Here is a 24,069-nt window from a genome sequence, read left to right on the forward strand (position 1 = left end):
GTTAGGAAGAACCAATAATTATAATAACCATATATTTTCTTTGAACATGAAGCTCTTCTTGGAACAAAAATGATGTCACTTATGTGGAGACTCGGTCTGTATCTACAGAAAACAATAAAGACACCATTGTGCACAATGTCCACGTATGTGGACACCCAGGTCGTAGGAGGTAAAAATTGTTTCATTGGTTCAATCTGGCAGTTAAGGTTACGGGCCTTGCTCATGGTCCAAGTAGTGACAGCTTGGTGGTGCGTGGGATTAAAACTCACGATTTCTGAACCAAACACCAATGGCATAACCACTGAACTCCCATGAACCTAAATATTGAATAAAAATTGCTCCAGTACTAAAAAATTACTCTTTCTACATTTCCACTTAACAAAGTGAGAGAAAAAACTCTCGCTTGTGAATTGACTAAAGAATCAAATGTAAAAGTAGTGATCTGTAAACGTCTCTTGGTTACGTATGTAACCCTGGTTCCCTGTTGGCCCCCAGGTACTTGAACTTGAACATTCACCATCTTCACCTCTTCTCCCTGCAACTGCTCACAGGTTGAGCTTGTCTGTTAACCTGTCCATCACCACTGCAAACAGGAACGAGCTCAGAGCCGATCCTTGATGCAGTCCAACCTCCACCTTGAACCAGTCTGTTGTTCCTACTGTACACTTCACTTCTCTTTATTTCCTTGTAGATACTGCAAGTCTGCACATCTCCCATATTCTTAAAGATCGGTACCAGCACACTCCTTCTTCATTCCTCAGACATCCTCTCACCTTCCAAGATTTTGTTGTACAACCTGGTTTGCTAAACAGAAACAAACTCATATAAATTTTCTCGATGTGATGGGGTTGGTTGCATTAATTAAATATGAAAGCATAGTTTAAACTTGCATAAATGTATATGCTTAATAACATTTTAAAAAGTCCTGATCCGTTGTTCTGAAGGGGAAGACGCTGTGTAGAAAAAGCCTGACAGAAAAATAATTAAATTGCTTTTCTTTTAATCGCAAAAATAGTTCACCAAAAAATTTACATACTTTTCCACATACATTTTTTTTTTTTATCCCAGACTCCATTATGTCCTTGTGCACCTTCATTTTTCACCGCAACCCAGTTTCTTTTTGAGGAAGTTGTTTTGCTTGGTAAGATTGACAAGAAAGGCACGCCTGCAGTCTTTAAGAATGTTCAATTCACTCGGAATCAAAAGATTGCCTCGGCGCTGTGGCACGACTCAAAAAATGCAGGTCATCACGTTGAGAGTCAAACTCACTTAACAGCATTCAGGACTGCAGGCGATGAATAAAATCCTGTCAAGTGGATTCATCACATCTCCAAGCTGCTGCTTTCAAAACACAGCTTTTTCTGGTCCTGTGAGAAGTGCAGGAAATAAAGCCACGCTGTATTCAGATATTTGGTGCTTCTCTTTTGCCTGCTAGTCGGTCCATTGTCATTGGCGGCACATTTCTCTCTGTACTTTTATTTAATGCTACTGAAATATTTCAAACTGAATGTGTATTATACATTTACAAAAGAAATAATTACATTTTTTTTTTTATCAGGCCATGCAGTGCTTGCTGCTCTAAATATTCTTGTCTTTATGATAAGCTGTAATTTCTAAACACCTAGTATTTCTAAAGACTATGTATTTCTAAAGACCATGGCTTCTGGAAGTTTGGACATTTTAGCCATACTGTGTTCATAGATTTGTTTGAAATGCAAAAATGGTAGATTGATTGGTAGTAAGTGGTTAATACTTGGGCATTGGCTCGGATGGTCATGAGTTCAAATATCAGCAAACCCATGCTGCCCTTAAGGAAACTCTTTAACCTTCAATTGCTCTGTTGTATAAAAAATGAAAATATAAGTCACCCTGGATAACGGTGATGGTCTTGCAGAATGCCATCAATTTAATCATTTCAGGATGATTTCAATCCAATATTAGAAAGTTGTGTGGAAATTGGGCTATTGTTGGCCAAAGGAGGAGAAGGAGAGGAGGAAGATGTATACAGAGACAGCAGGGAAAGGAGAAGTGTAGGAGAGTGGAGGTTCGGTTTGGTACTTTAAATGTTGGTACTATGACTGGTAAAGGGAGAGAGGTAGCTGATATGATGAAGAGAAGAAAGGTAGATATGTTGTGTGTTCAAGAGACCAAGTGGAAAGGGAGTAAAGCCAGAAACATTGGAGGTGGGTTTAAACTGTTCTATCATGGTGTGGATGGAAAGAGAAATGGTGTAGGGGTGATTCTGAAGGACGAGTACAGTAAGAGTGTAGTGGAGGTGAGTAGAGTTTTTGATAGTGATAAACGTGAAGCTGGAAGTTGAAGGGGTGATGATAAATGTCATCAGTGCCTATGCTCCATAAGTGGGTTGTGAGCTGGAGAAGAAGGAACATTTCTGTAATGAGTTAGATGAAGTGGTAAAAGGTGTACCTAGGAATGAAAGATTGGTGATTGGGGCAGACTTTAATGGGCATGTGGGTAAAGGGAACAGAGGGGATGAGGAGGTGATGGGTAGGTATGGTCTTAAGGAGAGGAATGTGGAAGGGCAGATGGTGGTAGATTTTGTTAAAAGGATGGAAATGGCAGTGGTAAACATTTATTTTTAAAATAAGGAGGATCATAGGGTGATGTATAAGAGTGGAGGAAGGTGCACACAGGTGGACTGTGTTCTATGAAGGAGATGCAACCTGAAGGAGATTGGAGACTGTAAGGTGTTGGCAGGGGACAGTGTAGGTAGACAGCATAAGGTGGTGGTCTGTAGGATGGTTTTGGAGATAAGAAGAAATAAGAGTGGAACCTGAAGGAGGAAGACTGTAGTGTGAGTTTCAGGGAAGAGGTCAGAAATGGGCTTTGTGGTGGTGAAGAGGTGCTGGATGATTGGGGAACTACTGCAGAAGTGATAAGACAGCTAGAAAGGTACTTGGTGTGACATCTGGAAATAGAAATGAAGACAAAAAGACGTGGTGGTGGAATGAGGAAGTGCAGAAAAGCATAAGGAGAAAGAGGTTGGCAAAACAGAATTGGGATCGACAGAGTGATGAGAAAAGTAGGCAAGAGTACAAGGAGATGCGGCAGCAGGTAAAGAGGGATGTGGCAAAAGGCATATGAGGAGCTGTATGAGAAGTTAAGTCAAGTCATGAGGCTTTTATGGTCATTTCTACTGTACACAGTGCTACACAGTAAAACGAGACAACATTCCTCAGAACCCTGGTGCTACACTAAACAACATAAAGCATAAATACAACAACATAGAGCACATAAAGTGCATCGAGTGCAACCAAGTGCAAACGATGAAAAGCAGTACAGTTCACGATGAAAAGCAGTACAAACAGACAGACAACAGTACACACACACAGACAACACAAGACAATACACATAATACGAAATAGCGCCGACCAGTAAACCTACTGTATACTTTGAATATACAATACTGTGCAAAGAGAACTATAAGGACTATAACTGAGAGTATCTGTAAACAAACACAATGCAGTGCAAAACAACAGTAGCAGCACTCTAGAGGTGCAAAAGAAGCATGTAAACAGTAAACCATGTAATATGGTTAAGTATAAATAATGAATAGATAAATGGTGGTGGAATTGATTGAGATGCGTAATGATTGTGTGTTAAGTTTAGGTTGTCCAGTTTCAGTAACACACTGTTGAGTGAGTGTGTGTGTGAGTTCCAGTTTAGTTCAGTATGTTGAGAAGCCTGATGGCTTGCGGGAAAAATCTGTTACACAGTCTAGATGTGAGGCCCAAATGCTTTGGAACAGCTTTCCTGATGGCAGGAGGGTAAAGAGTGTGTGTGGGGTCATCTACAATGATGTTGGATTTGCGGGTGCAGCGTGTGGTGTAAATGTCCTGATGGAGGGGAGAGAGACTCCGATGATCTTCTCAGCTGTCCTCACTATCCTCTGTAGGGTCTGGTAAACCGAGACTGTGCAGTTCTCAAACCAGGCAGTGATGCAGCTGCTCAGGATGCTCTCAATGGTCCCTCTGTAGAACATGGTCAGGATGGAAGGAGTGGGATGAGCTTTCGTCAGCCTTCTCAGGAAGTAGAGACGCTCCTGGGCTTTCTTGGTGATGGAGCTGTGGTTGAGTGACCAGGTGAGGTTATCCGCCAGATGAACACCAAGGAGTTTGGTGCGCTTGACGATCTCCACTGAGGATCCATCGATGATCAGTGGAGAATGGCCGCTCTCCTGAAGTCCACAACCATCTCTTTGGTTTTGTCAATGTTCAGAGACAGGTTGTTGGCTTCACACCAGGCTGTTAAATGGTGCACCTCCTTTCTGTATGCTGACTCGTCGTTCTTTCTGATGAAAGCCACCACGGTCGTGTCATCGGCAAACTCGATGATGTGGTTCGAGCTGTACATTGCTACACAGTCGTGAGTCAGCAGAGTGAACAGCAGTGGGCTAAACACACAGCCCTAAGGGGCCCCAGTGCTCAGTGTGGTGGTGCTGGAGATGCTGTTTCCGATCTGGACTGACTGAGGTTTTCCAGTCAGGAAGTCCAGGATCCAGTTGCAGAGGGAGGTGTTCAGGCCCAGTAGGCTCAGCTTCTCAATCAGGTGCTGAGGGATAATTGTGTTGAATGCTGAGCTGAAGTCAATGAACAGCATTCTAACATATGTATGTTTGTTGTCCAGGTGGGTGAGGGCTAAATAGAGGGTTGTGGCGATGGCATCATCCGTGGAGGGGTTTGGACGATACGCAAACTGCATGGGGTCCATTGAGGGTGGAAGCTGGGTTTTAATGTGCCTCATGACGAGCCTCTCGAAGTACTTCATCGCGATGGGTGTGAGCACGACGGGACGATATTCATTGAGGCAGGAGACAGTAGACTTCTTTAGCACGTGATTGATGATCGTTGTCTTAAGGCACGTAGGAACAAAGTTGCTGCTCAGGTAGATGTTGAAGATGTCGGTAAAGACATCCGCTAGCTGTTCTGCACATTCCCTGAGCACTCTGCTAGGAATGTTGTCTGGTCCAGCAGATGTCCGTGGGTTAACTCTGCATAGAGTTTTCATTACTCCAGCTGTGGTTAGACAGAGCACCTGGTCACTGGGAGGAGAGGTGGTCTTCCTCGCCTTCACGTTGTTCTGTACCTCAAACGGGGGTGTAGTAGTCATTCAGGACATCTGGGAGGGAGGCGTCATTCTCTTGGCGTGTGCGCGTTTCGCCTCTCTGATGGCACGGGACAGTTTGGCCCTTGCTGTTCTTAAGGCCGTCTTGTCCCCTGCTCTGAAGGCAGAGTCTCAGTTTCAGCAGAGCATGCACTTTTGCAGTCATCCAAGGCTTCTGGTTGAAGCGTGTAGTGATGGTCTTGGAGATGGTCACATCATCAATGCACTTGCTGATGTAGCAAGTCACTGATGATGTGTACTCCTCCAAGTTGATGGAAGTTCAAATCAAATCAAATCAAATCAAATAAAATTTTATTTGTGGCATCCACATACATACAGGGTACAACATGCAGTGAAATGCTTTGGAAGTTGGACACTAAGGAAGGAGAAAAGGATTTATACAGATTGGCCAGGCAGAGAGACCGAGCTGGGAAGGATGTGCTGCAAGTTAGAGCAATAAAGGATGGACATGGAAATGTGTTGACTCGTGAGGAGAGGGTGAGGAGAAGATGGAGGGAGTATTTTGAGCAGCTGATGAATGCGGAAAATGAAAGAGAGAGAAGGATGGATGAGAGATGGAGAGATGACAGTGGAGTTTTTAAACAGGTTGTTCAACAAGATCTTGAATGGTGAGTGGATGACTGAGGAATGGAGTAGGAGTGTGCTGGTACCGATCTTTAAGAATAAGGAAGATGTGCAGACCTGCAGTAACTACAGGGGAATTAAGTGATTAGTCACACCATGAAGTTATGGGAAAGAGTAGTGGAAGCCAGGCGAGAGAAGAAAAGTGAAGAGGTGAACATCCGTGAGCAACAGTATGGTTTCATGCCAAGGAAGAGCACCACAGACGCATTACTTGATTTGATAATGTTGATGGAGAAGTATAGAGAAGGTCAGAAGGAGTTGCATTGTGTGTTTGTGGATTTAGACAAAGCGTACGACAGGATGGAGAGAGGAGTTGTGGTATTGTATGAAGAAGTCAGGTGTGTCAGAGAGGTATGTGGTACTGGACATGTATGAGGACAGTGTAACAGCAGTGAAGTGTGCAGTAGGAATGACAGACTGGTTCAAGGTTCCTGTTTGCAGTGGTGATGGACAGGTTGATGGACGAGGTCAGACAGGATGATGTTTGTGGATGATATTGTGATTTGTGGTGAGAGTAAGAAGCAGATTGAGAAGAGCCTGGAGAGTTGGAGGTACGTGATAGAGAGAAGGGGAATAAAAGTTAGTAGGAGTAAGACAGAGTACATGTGTGTGAATGAGAGGGAGGGCAGTGGTGGAGACCACCAATGGTGGTGGAGAAGGTGGAGGAGTTCAGGTACCTGGGGTCAACGGTGCAACGGTTTTGTTGGTTTGAAAGAGGCAGATGTAGAGGACAGAGGGGTATGGAGACAGGTGATCCGCTGTGGCGACCCCTAATCGGAGAAGCCAAAAGAAGAAGAAGAAGATTAGAAAGATTGAATACTCCATGCTGGACCAAAGAGCTGTCAAAGGACAAGATTGTAGTGCTTCACAAGGTTGGAATGGCCTACAAGACCATCAGATTGTTGGCTTAACCGTATATTTTTGGTCATTGTCATGCTGGAAGACTCATCCATGACCCATCTTCAGTGTTCTGGTTGAGACCAAGAGGTTCCAAGAGATTCTACAGTGCATAATCCTGTTCATGTGGTGAAGTCTTCCGAGAAACAGCCCCAAACAGAATGTTTCCTCCTCCATGTTTGACAGTGGGGATGTTGTTCTTGGGGTCATATTCAGCATTTCTCTGCCTCTAAACACAGTGAGTCGAATTGATGCCAAAATCAGCGTCCTGCTGATGTGCAGGTCTACACTATCTTGTCCCTAATGTTTTTAGACAGCTCTTTGTTCTTGCCCATGGTGGTGGATGGGTTTGAATAAAAGAGGTTGATTCTGTGACGGGTGTCTTATATACACATAATGAGTTGAAATTAGGAGTTCTTTCTTAAAGGGACAGGACTGGGTTTGGACGTGGGTTTGTGGGAGTCAGAATTCTTGCTGGTTGGGAGATCAAATAATTATTTCACTTAAACAAATACAAATGAATTTATATATATATATATATATATATATATATATATATATATATATATATATATATATATATATATATATATATAAAAATAAACTAGATTTAGAAAAAAATATTCTGCCTCTCTCTGTTAAAATAAACCTACCATAAAAACTCTAGACTTCTTATTTCTTTGCAAGGGGGTAAACTCACAAAATCAGCAGGGGATCGAATAATGATTTCCCCCACTGTAGATGTCTTTTATGGTTTTTGAGAGACACATGTTCCTTTTGTTCTTATGCAACAAACCAGGTGATGTAACGGTAAAAGATTTCCTTTGACCAAACAAATACATAAATGTCCAGATGTTCCACTTTATTTTTATTGAGAAATCCTCCCTTAGCATGAATAACAGCTTTATAGACTCTTGGCAATTTGCAATACCTCTTGTACAACTTGCCAAAGTTGTTCCTCACTAGTTGGAGTTTTCTTTCCGACCTTGTGATCCAGTTTATCTCAGAGCAGTTTTATAAGATTTGGGTACAGTGACTGGGCAGCCATTCCATGATAGATAACACTCCAGACGTCTACTTGCTGTCTGAATCACACTTACAGAGCTATGGCGTACATTTGTCTTGTTGTATGGTAAAGTTGGTTCCAGTGAGCTGCAGTCCAGATGGACCTGCATGGTGTTGAAGTGTGGAATGGTGGCTAGTTTGGCTTCATTCACAAGAATTGCGTTTTCAACCTTCCCTGCTACAAAACAACCACAAATCATTTACCTTTCTCCTCCATGTTTCCATCTTCCATCTCCTCCATCGTACACAAGTTCTTCTGTTAGAAACAAAATGTCATGTTTGGACTCATCTGTCCACAGAACTTTCTTCCAGTCATTCACTGTCTAATTCTTGTGTGAATGTGCATTTATTTGTTGCATAGAAACAAAAGGGAACATTCATGTATCTCAAAACCTAGGTGTTTCCAAACTTTTGACATTGTTGAATAGTGAATTTGGTATGGGAATTTTGATAAATGGGCCGAAGCAAAAGATGAATTTGATGAACTGGGGAAGAAAGCGTTAGAATGAGAAATATAAAGAAAAACAGCGCAAGGAATATACAACAGCTTCATTATAACGTCTCTCCAAGAACTGTTTGATTATCCCTTAATTGATGCACACCTTCACTCTAGGCCCCAGTAAAGTACTGAACCCCAAACTTTAATGAACTGACACAATGCCAAGTGTCTCGCTTGGGTAAACGTGCATAGGAGCAGAATGTACTGCTTATACTTCCTGTTTTATTTTCACACTCTATTCTGTATTCTGTCGTTTTTGTTTTTCAGTAAATGTTGACAGTGTTTGGCCTTCGGCTTAGTAGTAGTAATACCCAGTATTTAATTTTGTCCCCTCTATGATCGAGCTTAACACCGATGTGCTAGAGGGTCTCTCAACCTAATTTTCAGTATTAACATGCAGGATACAACAAGGCATGTGCACCTAAAAACCCCATTGACATCTCATGCTGTAAACAACAGCTCGAAAGCTTGTTAAAAGTGCTATACAAATAAATCCGAATTGATGTGTCTTGTGTGATTCAGCACAATTATATTGATTGCTTTATTTGGTATAGACCAATCAAACCCAAGACAGGTGTAAACACTACATGTCCTGGTCTAATGCCAGGTTTATAATGTATAATGAGAGGAAACTTGTCACCTGACTCCTGCTGTAAGTGTACGACTAAGTCGCTTCACGCAGTGATGCGAAAACAAAAGCGCCCACGCTGCGAGACCATAGTTAAATGTCAACATTGTCAACGCAGTCGAAAGCCTGTTTTAGACTGTGTGATATCAGTGGCCTGTTTAGATTACTACATGTCCCAGTGCATGATAAATGTGAAAATTGTATTTCTATGAAAGATTCTGTGATAAAGCATATCCTTTTTGTGTGATGATCCTACTGTAACAATAGACCAGAGATTATGGGAAATTATGACACAGCATTACTGTATCTGTACAGTAGATGTTCCATGGTTTTTGCTTCATTCTTTGCTTCTGCTTTTCTTCCTCACTCACATTTAAATCAATACATTTTTTACACTGACACCACTTCGATTTCATCTGTCTTCATTCTCAGTGAGAATAAATAGATAGATAGATAGATAGATAGATAGATAGATAGATAGATAGATAGAGAGATAGAGAGATAGAACTTTATTCTCTATTTGACTCTATTTGAGCATGTATTTTTTTTCGATCTATACTGTTTATATTTATCTTGTTGTATTTGAGGTTGTTGTGCTGATGTGTGAGGTCTTTGTGATGGGAAGTGGTAGCTCAGTGGTCGGCTCAGTGTGCTAGATTTCTGATTAGAAGGTCAGCAGGTCAAGCCCCAGCAACACTAAGGTGCCAATGTTGTGTTCTTGAGTAAGACTCAACCCTCTCTGCTCCATGAGCACTGTACCATGGCTGACCCTGTGCTCCGACCCAACTTTCCTCAGTAACTGACTTTATTTTAAGAAAGGAAAAAGTATCTAACAATATAGTATCCAAGATGGCGGCGTGGCAGTAGCTTACAGCGGATTCTCCGGATCCAAAAATGGTGCTTTTACCGTATTTAGCCCGACTTTTTATAATACATGGACAGCTGTGTTTATGTGTACGACCACCAGACGCTGTTACGGTACAGTAATCATGCAAACACTAATCTGCATGATGAAGTAATTAAGAATTATACTTTATTTATATGCCTTCTTTTTCGTTGTTTTATTTTTCTCCCAATCCTATTCCCTCATGCCGGACCATCGTAAAAAGCATTTCACTGCATGTCGTACCCTGTATGCATGTGTAGGTGACAAATAAAATTTGATCAAATTTGATTTGATTTGATTTGAACCTTCATGACCTCGGCTTGCTACAATCTTGGCCACAAAGATCAGGCCCCCAGCCCTCGGTGTCACCTGACGCCGGTGGCCGGGAGAGGGGACCTCGGACGCGCTGCTCGAAGAAGCAGAAGTGCGGCAAGCGGGCAGGTGTTTGTGCTAGGCTAAATGCTAACCCTAGCCGGCCGGCTTTCCCGTCCATTTTTCTTTCAAAAGTCTGCTCCCTGAACAATAATGATAGGGAGGCACTGTGTGAACTCTGTGTGAACTCTGCAGCGCTATTAGCAACCTGCAGAATGCTCACCCGACCCTGGTATCGCCAAGCTGCCACTCTTGGGCCCTTGAGCAAGGCCCTTACCCTCTGTGCTCAAGGGGTGCCGTATAATGGCTGACCCTGCGCTTGGACCCCAGCTTCTGAGCAACCTGAGATATGTGAAGAACAAATTTCACTGTGCCCTGAAAAAGGGATTTCAAAGAGAACTTTTTTTTTTTGCAGAAATGCCAAATCTGTCCGTAGAGGATAATAAATGGAAATGGCGTACAAGGGGAAAGATGATTTTAATCAGAGTTCACATTATTACATGTAACACTGATGCATTGCAAACGACTCTCCAATTTGGCATGTAATCTTTAATGCATGAGTACGCAGATTTGTAAAAAGGGGTGCAGCTCGGATTACGTGAATAAAAGTGTTCCTGTTTTTGACGTATCCCCGTAACAAGCCTAGAGCGCTTATTTGCTAGCCGTTGCTGCTAGTTTAATGCTATGCAGTTTTGTCAGGAACAGGATGTTAAACTATAGATTACTGTTGAAATATAGATTACTTTGATCAACACAGATGAAAGCCGTATTCATCAGACCGTGCCATCCATATGCGAATGGCATGAATAATCGAAAGAAGCTCTTTTTAAATGCAAACTCGCATATCAAAGAACTAAATGAAAGCCAGGAGCATGGTCAGAGCACATTTGGATAGGAAGCGGGGTCTTTATTTTTTAATAATTTTTTTCCTCATGAAATCAACAGCTATGTAAAGGTTAACAACTCCAGGTTGTGCATGGTACTTTTTATAACTTTTTTGACACAGCGGATGACAAATTAGCGATGGTTTTTGTGCTGTCCGCTTTTAATTCACTTTTGCGTGCCCTTCTGGTCAGTGAGTCGTTAGTCCCCAGCCACCTCAGCATATCGAGTTAGAAGCGAGGTGACACGGCAGCTTTAATGGCGATGTGGATTTTTTTTCCTTCAATTGCTCCTCGAGAGAGCCCTTAAACCCGTCGAATCATGGCAGAGCGATATAAAGCGTGACCGATTGCGATCGGAAAGCCCACCCACTTGTACAACTTGTAGCCTGTTGACAGAGAGGGGTTTGATATTCCGCATTGACACGGCTTCTTGAGGGACCAGGGCTTTTGACAGACCGTGAAATGGGATGAAAGGGGTTTTGGTGTTATTTTGTAGAAAATGTTGTACACTTTAGCCTTTTGCTACCAATAGTAGCGAAAAAGAAATGTTCTGTGGATAGTGCTGATTGCACGTTTTTCTGCAGAAGTTGGTGTCTCAGATAGCTGTAAGGTTGTCTACTAGTTTCATACTTTTTGCTTGGTTGCAATTTTCACATCATGTGTAGTAACATGGTTGTTGTCTAAATTTAGTCTTATGTACAGAGCAGTTGTAATAACATGCAATGCAATAACTAGCAACGAATACATTAGCTAACCATCCTGTATACTATTATCTTAGCTAGACAGCTTAATGACGTCTACAGTACTTTCAAGTCACAAATGTGTAAACAGCATGACCAGAGTGTGTACAATAACTTGTGTACAGTGGACAATGACGATGTAAAGTACATTAGAGGGTCTAACTACAGCAGAATAAGAAAAAAAAGAGCCAAGTACACTAATTTGTCTGTGGTTTACCCTGCAGACTTTCCTCACTCAGTCTCTGGATAACAGGCCTGAGACAGCAGGGTCAGTGTTTTTGAAAATTAGCATCTGGTTTGATGGTTTAAAAGGAACGAGGAGGTAGAAGAAGTGAAAAATTATGCTACACCATACACTAAATGCTGGACAAAGTACAAGCCTGCACTTGAGTAAAAGTACAAATCTCCTGCTTAAATACATTTACATTTGTCATTTGGTAGCCCCTTTCCCCACTGAGCAGTTGAAGGTTAAAAGTCTTGTTTGGTGACCCAGCAGTGGGAGCTTAGTGGTGCTGAGATTTGAACCCATGACCTTTTCAATTAGAACACATTAACCACTGAGCTGCCACTTCCCAACTATTAAATAAATATTGCTCTAGTAAAAGTACTCCTGGCATTACTACTCGAGTTAAAATACATGAGTTCTCGCTTTTGAATGGACAACAGTGTCAAAGGTAAATGTAGTGATCTATGAGAACTATGTGAATAATTGATGCAGTTTAGTGGTCCATTCTCCTGCACATAACACCTTTTAAAGCAGAAAGGATTTTTTCAAAATGCAACAACCCTTACTCCACACACACTCCCAGCAGAACCCCTGGGGTTACAATTGTGCTCACGCCACACCTTTATATTTAACAGTTTATGTTTCCACTTCAAAGTAGAGAGGAACAGCATGTTTCTAAAATGTAGGGCAGTAAAATGCAACACATGAAAGGTTCGTGAAGTACGTCCACCACTTCATGAATGGCATTTTTACAGATACACACTATAAGACCATCTCATTTAATGTGAACAGTGTTCATTATCATACAAAACGTGAGCCAAATAATATGCAGCACCCTTTTTTTGTTCGCTATTTCAGTAGCCAGTGAAATGCTGTTGCTCTGATTAGCTTCTGATCTTTGCTGTATTTTCTAGTTAACAATGTCAGACAAATCCATGTAGGCCATGTAATAATGCTATAGTTTTGTGTAAAATAAAAACACTGCTCAATAATACATTTCAAATGTTGCATTTAGCTAAATCTATATAGTTTTTAATACACTTAATATATATTATGAGGATTTGTTGACACCGTTTAACTGGCGACTAAAAAAGCAAAAAAAAAAGACTAAAGGGATGTTTTATTTTTTAGTTAGTGACTTTTAAATTATGTTTATAACTAGGATTACTAGAGGAGTTTAATTGGCAAGTGTGCTTACACAAACAAGGCGACAGAAGCTTGTAGGTACAGTATAAAAAAATAAAGAGGAAAAAAAGTTTTATACAGAAGGTCCAGTCAGGATGACATGCAAAATTTACAGATCTTATGTATGTCTTATAACTTAGTGAAGTGGTAGCTCACTTAGTCGAGCTCAGCTCAAGTTAAGGCTCTCTGCTATTGATCAGGAGGTTGGGGGTTCAAGCCCCAATATCACTTAACCTTCTGTGTTCAAGGGGCTTTGTACCATGGCTGACATTTACAAATACAGTAATTGTGGGCGTGGTCTTTTTCAGCAAGACCCGATCCCCTATGTACAGGGAACACTGAATAGTTTAATGATTATAGAAAAACACAAATCTTATATTATGGGTCTTATTATCCAGTAATTGTGTCTTCAGTGACTTGTATACAACAATTATAACACATTTAAAGCCACTGTGAGCCAAAGCAGCCTCATTGCCTAGGATTTTACACAGCTCTGGAACTGGACTTGAACACGGTTTCTTCAGAACATATCTCCTGTAATTAGTGTTTGGTGATGGTGGTGTAAAATCTCTGGAGTGTTCAGGTTCTAGATCCTGTCAGTCTGAAGCCTGTAATATATGATTTCTGTTATTTGTTTAATAATTTTTGAATGTACATGAGGGCAGAGTCTTTTTGAAAGCGCCAACACTTATCAGGATAGAAATGTTTTTATGGAGGTTCATGAAAATCGACTGCGTTGATTTAGAGTGAGATTCCAAAGGGCTGAACCATTAAGCCATAATAAATATAATTCCTACCTAAAGCATAACAGAGCTGTTTTTTCCACTTTAATGGGAATTTGCCACCTGTCCAGTAAAGTTCAGCTCAGGTAACAGCCATGAAAACTCCATAATTGCTGTAGCATGCATGTCTTAATCAGTCCATCCTGACTCCACTTGCCTGGTGTTGCTTTCTTTTATATGTTCTCTTCCTGCTCCTCGTCTGGACTCCATCTTTCTCACTGCACTCTGCTGGAGTCCTCTCAGGTTTCTTTTTGTACCAAATGCCAAAACATTCCAAGACCTTGCATGCCTTCTGAAACGCATGCTCAAAGCTTGAAAACCCTGAGATGAGATGAGTTCAACAAACCCTATGACCTCAATTTCAACCTATTTAGGTTTCCAATTAAATGTGTGGCTTGTCACTACTCTTCATACAAACGTTGTCCAAATGTCACCAAATTTTCCGTACACCATCTACAGAGTGAGACACACAAAATGCACCGAAAGAAATTTTGAATACTCAAAACACTAACTGCAATGTGCCTTGTTACAGGAAGGCGGTATCTCAGCAATGTCTTTGCATACTGATCTGCATACACAAATCTTAGTAGGCATCAGGACCATGACCTACTAAGGCTATGCAGGGGGGCAGTAACAATATTCTTATTAGCAAATCCTAAGTAAAACTACAAATCACTTTTAAATAATTTGGCCTAATATTATCGCTTTGTGTGCAGTGCTGACGGTAACAAAGTATATGTAATTTAATACTGTACTTAAGTAGATTTTCTTTTTTTAATGTTTTCATTTGGGGAGACTTTACTTTAATTTAGACAAATATCGTACTTTTTACTTAACTACATTTTGCGAAATCAGTCCTTTTTATTTATGAAAATAAAAACATAACTGGTCAAGCATACAGCGGTCCACCAATCAGGTTCGAGCACACACTCTGATTTATAAAGGATGGAGATGGAAATGTGTTGACTAGTGAGGAAAGTGTGTTGAGAAGATTGAGGGAGTATTTTGAGCAGCTGATATACAAGAAAATGAGAGAGAGAGAGAAGGTTGGATGGTGTGGAGATGGTGAAGCATAAAGTGAACAGGATTGGTAAGGAGGAAGTGAGAGAAGTAAGGAAGGAAGTAAGGATGAAGAGTGAAAAGTCGGTTGGACCAGATGACATACCAGTAGAAGCATGGAGATTTTTAGGAGAGATGCAGTGGAGTTTTTAACCAGATTGTTTAACAAGATTCTGAAAGGTGAGAGGATGCCTAAGGAATGGAGAAGGAGTGTGCTGGTACCGATCTGTAAGAACAAGGGAGATGTGCAGACCTGCAGTAACTACAGAGGAATAAAGTTGATCAGTCACACCATGAAGTTATGGGAAAGAGTAGTGGAAGCCAGGCTGAGAGAAGAGGTGACCATCTGTGAGCAACAGTATGGTTTCATTCCGAGGAAGAGCACCATAGACGCATTATTTACTTTGAGAATGTTGATGGAGAAGTATAGAGAAGGACAGCGACCCCTAATGGGAGCAACCGAAAGAAGAAGAAGATCTATATCTAGTCATCTATATTTGAATATTGCCATTTTCAAATTCACACCACACCAAGTGTGATTTAAAAAAGAATAGCAACAAAAAAAATTTGATGCAGCTCACTGGTAAGTGGCGCTATGGTGAGCTTTTTTTTAGAAAAGGCCCACAGGCGACTCGTGGTCCTTGCAGGCGACCTGGTGCCTGCGGGCACCATGTTGGTGACCCCTGTGTTAGAGTCTTTCCACATAAACTGGGTTGATTATGTAAAGAGTCTTGTGACAAAAAACTGATAATAGGAACATTATAGCCATAATAAATCATATTACTACAGTACATTTGAAGGCAAATACCTTTGTACTTTTACTTTTTACTATAGTTTAAAGGGACACTTTTACACAGTTTATCTATATTTTAACTCACTACATGGTTTGTGTACATCGTCCACCACTGCTTTTTTGGAGAAATGACTGTAGTGCATTTGTAAATGTGTGAATCACTAAAATTGGATGCTTGCCCCCTGCAATATGCTAAAATTGTATTATTATTAGCTCATAAATCAAGCTCAAACTTATGCATATCACAATGTTCTGTGTGGACCATTTCTGCCCACACAGGCTGGCCAGGTGCTTGTTCAGTCTCTTGTCATTTCGAGACTGGACTACTGCAACTCTCTGCTGGCAGGTCTTCCTCTAAACGCTATTCATCCACTGCTAATGATCCAAAACGCAGCTGCAGGACTTGTGTTCAATCTGCTCAAGTTCTCCCACACCACCTCACTGCTGCGCTCCCTTCACTGGCTTCCAGTAGCTGCACGTATCAGATCCAAAACACTGATGCTTGCCTTCAAAGAGATCCTCCAGCACTGCTTGACTGGTACCACCTTTTCTCAGAATGAGAGGTAAGTATACTTCAAGGCTCTTCTCTGTTCTGGCACCGAGGTAGTGGAATGAACTTCCCCTAGATGTCCGAACTGCAGAGTCCCTGGCATTTTCAAGTGACGGGTGAAGACCTTCCTCTTCCTGAAACACTTAGCACCTGAAAGTTAGCACTTTTCAAATTTGCTTTGTAGAATTCAAGAGTTATATTTATATTAAGTTTGTAATCTGGTGAACTAGTGTAGATTTATTCATTGCAAGAGACTCAAACCACTTTTGTACGTCGCTCTGGACACAAGCGCCTGCTAAATGTCGCAAATGTAAATGTAAATGTTCTAGCAAAAGCTCAAACATGGGTGTGGCTAGGTGACTCTATACTGCCCCCTTGTGGTTCCTTTCTTTCAAAATCTTTGCTGGGGCTCTGCACAAAAGTATTGTTTTATTAATTATAAATCCTATTATAAATCGCTTTGCTTTTTATTACAAAATCATTTTTGTCAATGTGTGACACGTCTGTAATAAACCATGGCCACTGTCCATTAATATAAGAAAACAAATTATTTTGAACATTTATTATATTAACATTTATAATTACATTTATTGATTACAAATATTTGAAGCAGACAAGATACATGCAAAAAAAATGGTATGGAAAGATAAATAAGATAATTTCACATTAAAGCCCTAGTGTTAGACTCTTAATTTCGAAGTGTTTTATTTTAAAATGAAAATCCGGTTCATGTGATTTGTTTTTTAAAATCTATTTGCAGTCCTGTGAAAGATGTGAATAGTTACAGGTAGTGTTTGCCCAAGAGAATCCCAAGAGATGGTAAAAGGCACAAGATGAAAAAGAAAGACCTGGCTGTCTGGATAAACAACATTATCTTTTCTTGAGCATCAGAGATAAGTACTGTGTCAGATCTTTTTTTTTTTTGTCATTTCCCTTCTTTATGGCGTAAAAAAATAAACACAGCGGGCACAAATATAGAGGGTTTTTTTTTTTTTTTTTTTTTGGAGAAAAACAAGCTTATGAAACAGGCAGTGAAAGCATTCTGAGGTTTATAGAATATATACAGGATTTGAGAGAGAAAAAGAGAGAGAGAGAGAGAGAGGTGTACTGCATATGCACAGAACTGTGCAAATGTTTTATGCAGGTGTGAAGAAATGCTGTAACGTATATTTGAATTGTTTTAATTTATATTAGCATGATTTTTTTTTTCGGTTTACAAAAGTGAGGAAACAAGAAAAAGTCCCAATCCAACTAATATCTGGTGTGACTACTTTTTGGCTTTCAATTCTTACACTTGCACAGAATCAGGGATTGTTTAATCAGTGATACCAAGCAGGTGCTAACGGTCATCAATTTCATATGTAGGTTGAAACACAGTCATTAACTGAAACAGAAACAGGCTTTAGGCTGGGTAAAGAGCAGCTAAACTCTACTACAATGGGTTTCATCCAGCAGTGCCATCAGCAAAGAACTGGTGGAACCCAGGTACACCCATTTACTGTCTGGAGTCTAGCCAGAAGTACAGTAGTCTTCTGAATGTGGCCAAAAAGCCATGCCTTCTACATATAAACGAGGCTAAGAAACTATGCATGGACATGAACTGAAATGGAAAAAATTATAAGTGAAAATCTGAAAATTTTGGCTGTAGCAGCCGACAGTTTGGTCACTGAAAGGCTGGAGAGCGGTGCAATAATGAGTGTCTGCAGGTAACAGTGAAGCATGGTGGTGGCATTTCTGCTTATATTGCTGAAGATTTGGTCAGGGTTAATGTTGTCCTCAATGCTGAGACATACGGGCAGATAATTATACATTTTTGCCTTGTTTCCACACGGACAGTTTTAATTGCTGGAGGTTAGCATCGTGGCAAATTTTGGTGCTTGATTTAAGACTTCAGTAAAACCAATGTTTAGTGATTAAAAACAATTTTCCCATGATTTTTTTATTTTCTTTTATTTTTTTTATATAGGAGTAGAGATAGTATGGCGTGAATAAATATGTTTAGCGTTACCGCGTTAATATACAGTGTGTGTGTATATACACTGGCAAACAAAATTAGAGAACAATTTATAAACAATTAAACAATTCTGAAATAATGTCATCTTCACTGCTCAACAGTTGAAGAAGTTTTTGTCCTGTCTATACCATGCTACCAGAACCCCTTTTCCTCAAATGAACTAAGGCATTTAAAAAAAAAACCCATTATTTTGCAGAAAACATCATGATCAATATTAGAGAACAACAATGACTGTAGCATGGAAAAATATTACAACAAAATTTTCTGAAGGTTACAACAGTCAGCAATTAGTAGGAAGTGTACAGGCCTCTGCTCTGAATGACTTCAGCACATCTGCGGCCACAGGACAGCACTAGTCTCTCACACTGCTCTGGTGTGATTTTCGTCCACTCTTCTTCCAGTCTCCTCCACAGTTCGGTGACTGTAGTGGGTTTCTTGGCCATAACTTTGTCACCAAGGATTTTCCAGAGGTTCTCTATTGGGTTGAGATCAGGACTCTGGGCAGGCCATGTCATTATTTCAATGTTTTCAGTTTCAAGGAACTGCTTTACCCGTTTTGCTGTGTGACATGGAGCGTTGTCCTGCATGAACACTGCGGGCTGATTGGGTAAATACGCAGGGAAGAAACCATATGTTGTTGAAGAAGGTTCTGATAAACATTTGCATTCACTCTGCCATGTAGCTGTATAAGAGGCCCAACTCCTGCTGCAGAAAACATGCCCCAAACCATGACACTTCCTCCTCCACTTTTCACTGACTTCTTTACACACTTTGGGTTCAGTCTTTCTCCAGTTTGTCGCCGAACATAATGTTTCCCATCAGACCCAAATAAATTAAACTTGCTTTCATCACTGAAGTGAACTTTGGACCAGTTCACAACATGCTCCTCAGCAAAGCTTAGTCTAGCCTTTTGATTCTTTCTGCTAATGAGAGGTTTGGTCACTGCAGAGTGGGCTTTTAGTCCAAATGCTCTTAAACGTCGAGACACTGTATGATGAGACAGATCCTTACCCTGTTCAGCTCTGAACTGGTGAGCAATTCCAGCTGCAGTGTGGAAACGATTGCCCATTGAGATCCTTCGCAGTATTCTGTCCTCTCTTGTGACCAGCCTTCTTGGCGGACTTGAATGAGTTTGTGATGTTGTAAATATTCAATATTCTTGAAATCACAGATTTGGAACAACCAACTTGTTCTGCTATAGCTAATAGGGTCATTCCTTTGGCCTTCATCTGGACAACCTGCTGCCGGAGGCTTTCAGTCACTTTAGAACGGCCCACAATCTTGCAGTCAGTGAATCTGGAAGTTAGGCTGCGAGTTAAATAGGGGTTGACAGATAATCAAGGAATTTAGCACCAGGTACCAGATTAACACCAATAACTGGGAGGTATCTGAAAGTGTTCTCTAATTTTGATCAGTGTGTTTTCTGCAAAATAATGTTTTTATTGGAAATGCCTTAGTTAATTTGTGGAAAAGGTGTTCTGGTAGCATGGTATAGACAAGACAAAAACTCCTTCAACTGTTGAGCAGTGAAGATGACATTATTTCAGAATTGTTCAATTGTTTATAAATTGTTCTCTAATTTTGATCGCCAGTGTGTGTGTGTATATATATATATATATATATATATATATATATATATATATATATATATATATATATATATATATATATATATATATATATACAGTAAACAATCGTGAACATTCAGTGCTGCCGCTTCATAAATTACATTTTTGTGTTTTTGTGTGAGAACTGGTACTAAAATAATGAAATTTTATTTCAGTCTGAATGTGATTTACCATAAACTGCTAGAGCAGATTACACAGCAGATTGCGTCACACAGAACCTCTAAAAAACAGATTGAATACTGTAACATTGCCGTGTGATTTACAAACACGCTCGTATTTGCAGCAGGTCACTGATGAAATTTTGCATACTAAAAGTCAAAGTCAAAATTGACTGCAGCCTGTGACCAGAGATTAATCAGGCACACAAAAATCGGCCAACAATTTAAATAGACTATAGATAAGCCTGAAAAGAGTTGATTTAAATGAGTTTATTGTAGGGGAAGATAGAGAGAAAAATTATTCAATATCAATGCTAAAAAAATGCTTAATCGGGATTTGTTGCTTTTGTACCACAGCAACGGGGTACTTTTTATTATTTTTATTCAAATTTAAATCCATTAATAGTTCATGTGGTTAAACATTTGTATAACAAGTTAGCCAAGGTGAAGCTATCAGGGTGTCTGGCAAATGTAGTAAATGTGTCTTATTTAAAGGGAAACTTATTGCATCCAGAGACATCCTATACAATTGTGTGCCTCCAGATTTGCGGTAAGAGTTTCGATGAAGGTTAAAATATGGCTGCAAAACTCAAGTGTCCAAGTAGTTCTGTCTATATGTTGCTTCATTTCTTTGTTATTAAACATCATTCTGAATATATTATTTATTTATATGATTCATAATGAAAAAAAAATCAAACACATTTTGGCCAAATAGAATTTTAGATGGCAAAATGTTTTTGCTCAGTTCAGCTTTATAAAGTCAAGACGTAAAGTAGCAATTCGTTTTTGAAACAATGTGGAATTTCCAATGTTTTAAAACAAAGAGGAGCTGTCTCACTTTCCTGAGCACCCATGACCTCGCTGACTCCTGCTCAAATGTTCATCTTTCGCTTCACCAATGTAATTAGCTCTCGTTTATTGTTTTCTCCCTGGAGATAATGTATAAGCTAACTCAATTTAAGCACAAAATTACAGGCTGACTTTTTCCTGATGCCTCAGCTCTCCAGAATGATCATGCCATTCCAGTAATTAAATCTGGCCAAATAATTAACTGATTACTGCTGATACCATTAGAGAAATTAACAGGCTATGATCTGTTGTGCATCGTTTTTTTCCCCATGCTTTGTTCCTGATCCTCCGATCTGTGTGCAACTAATTAGCATCTCGACTCATTTGTGTTTATCCAACTGTAATGAATCGCAAATGTTGAGCTTTTTTATGAGTTGCTCAGTAGCTCCTAGTTTTATAACCACAAATGACTGTATAAGACTGTAGAAAGATCATTTCTCATAACCACATGCTCATGTTAGTTCTCACTCTCCAGTGTTTTGTATTGTTTAAAGACTATAATCACACTTTTGATGATCTTGAGGATGGGTTTCCCTTTTGAGTCTGGTTCCTCTCAAGGTTTCTTCCTTATGACATCTAAGGGAGTTTTTCCTTGTCACAGTCACCATGGCTGCTCATCAGGGATAAAAACACACCATTCACCTTAACTCTTAAAACTCTGTAAAGCTGCTTTGAGACAATGTCTGTTGTGAAAAGCGCTATAGAAATAAACTTGACTTGACTAATGAACCTTAAAGCAAGTATTAAAATGTCTTTTGTATTACAATATACAACTAACTGGCAGCTCAGTGATTATGATGCTGGACATTCTAATCAGAAGGTTATAAGTTCAAATCGTAGCACCACCAAGCTACCACTGTTGTGTACTTATGGCCCTTAGACCACAAGTGCTTAGGTGTATAAAGAAAATTATTGTAAGTCGCTCTGGATTGGAGCATCTGATCACATGATATAAATGTGAAAAAAAGTGTTCATATCCCTGAGAGTTTTAAACACAACAGTCCAAGTATGCAGTTCAGTGCATCCATTGAGTGTCAGTTCCACTGGTGAAAGGAGGCAAAGAATGGCCAAGCTGGTTTGATGCGACAGGAAGGCTACGGTAGATCAAATAGCCACTCTGTACAACAGTGGTGAACTGAAAAGCATCCCATGATGCACAATTGCTGAACTACAGTAGATTCCGCGTCTTTCAGCCACGAACGAGCATCTGTAGGCTACAGTAGGCTCTTTTTCCAACGTCTTTCAACAAATTTATTTCATTCCTGCCTTCACAGAAAGCAATTTGGGAAATTGGACCACAACTGGAAATTGTGTTTCGCCTGACAAGCCTGTATGACATACAGACTCATACAGGGTGGGCAGTAGGCAGGCTCATACTCAGTGCATTCTGGAAATGTGCCAAGAATTCTTGGAAAATGCAGATAATCCTGCCTTTATAGGAAATAACACGATTTTCTAGCATTTGCATTGAGTCACTGAGGGAAAAAAGACAGACAGACTGTGAAATATGTGGAAAAAATGCAGGCATACCTCAGCTTGGTGAGGAGAATTGCATCATGGGGGATGCCAATATCCCTTTGTCAAGGTGCATAACGGCATTATGGGTAACAAACGCTGTTTGTGATCTAATCATTTTATAGATACACTGAACATTTAATTGATCAATATTCAAGTAATTGTAATTATAATAAGGCTGGCTTTAAGACCCAGGAACGTGTAAAAGCTCAGAACAAAGAACTGGGCAGGAAATAGGTCAATGTTCTGGAAAACGGTGTTGATGATGTTTGCAAATGTAATTAAAGAACATGTTTTATTTGATATTTCACTGATTTGTTCCTATAATAATATAACATTTAAGTTTGTTACTTGCACAACCATACATAGTATGAAATGTGGTGAAATGTCTTAACTGACTGGTCCCTGACATATAATTTAATAAAAAATAAAATGAAATTCAGTATAATAAAAAACAAACAAAAGGAAAATATATAAATATCGGATATAATTGTAAATGCATCTCTCTCCAAAATGATGCTGTCTTTGGGTGAACTGTATATGCTTAATATTCTTCTTTTTTGGGGGGGGGGTATTATTTAATTTATTAGTTTTATTGTAAAATCTATTTCATAACTGTGGCCATATTCTATTTTATTTTCCTATATTTTAAATTCTATTTTTTCTATGATTATTTTTCAATTCTTCATTTTTTTTTAATGCATGTCACACTGTCTGTTTATGTATGTGACACAGAAAATGTATTTATTTATTTTTTATAATAATTAAAATAAAATAATAGGTATTATAAAGGTAATTGCTTGAATGGTTGTAAATTATTTAAAAATTGAACAAAATATTGGAGATTTTTAATTTGAATTTGAATTGAGTGATAATAATTTCAGCTATTATAAAGCTATCAGAGCCTGTAAAAGAGAGGAAAAGCTAATTGCTGCATTATCTGCTGATTCTAATGATTTTATATAGTTATTGCCTCCTCTATATTAACAGGGATAAGAATCATTTGTAAGCTAAAGCACTTACTTCATATTCAACCACTACATTTCTGCATGATATTTAGATTTATTTTATTTTATTAGATTTTATTTTAGTTTAGTACCTATGAGTTTGTCCCTCTAATAGATAAGTTTATCCCTACTGAGCGAGCCAGTGGTGTCTGTGGAAAGGAAAAACTCCCTGAGATGGCATTAAGAGGAAAACGTGAGAGGAACCAGATTCAAAAGGGAACCTCATCCTCATCTGGGTGGCACCAAATGTCCATTACAGTTCCATCATTGTTGTAGTGTGCTGTTCAGTGATGGGAGCTTAAATGCGGATTTGTTCATTCAAACTGCAGTCCTGAGCCACTGTAGCAGACTGTTTGTTAAATCCAGTCCAAATCCATCCTCACTGTTCTTGAATTGCTCGGTAACTTCATAGATCTTTAGGCTGTTGGTGCAGAAACATCCCCAGCTGCACAGAGTGATCTTTATTAAAAGGAACTCCATCTAGAGGGCTTTGTGATGAATCGGTCCGATGTGAAGATCACTTGTACAGTACCTCAGGAGCATGTTTAACTCAACAGAGAGAG

At 39.7% G+C, this 24,069-nt stretch overlaps 1 protein-coding gene across 1 annotated transcript in view; it reads left to right on the forward strand.

The window, feature by feature from the left end:
- Positions 1–24,069, forward strand: part of gulp1a (GULP PTB domain containing engulfment adaptor 1a) — a 163,556-nt gene that overhangs the window by 32,213 nt on the left and 107,274 nt on the right.

Source organism: Silurus meridionalis, chromosome 3 (genome assembly GCF_014805685.1).
Source record: "Silurus meridionalis isolate SWU-2019-XX chromosome 3, ASM1480568v1, whole genome shotgun sequence".
Lineage (NCBI taxonomy): Eukaryota > Metazoa > Chordata > Actinopteri > Siluriformes > Siluridae > Silurus > Silurus meridionalis.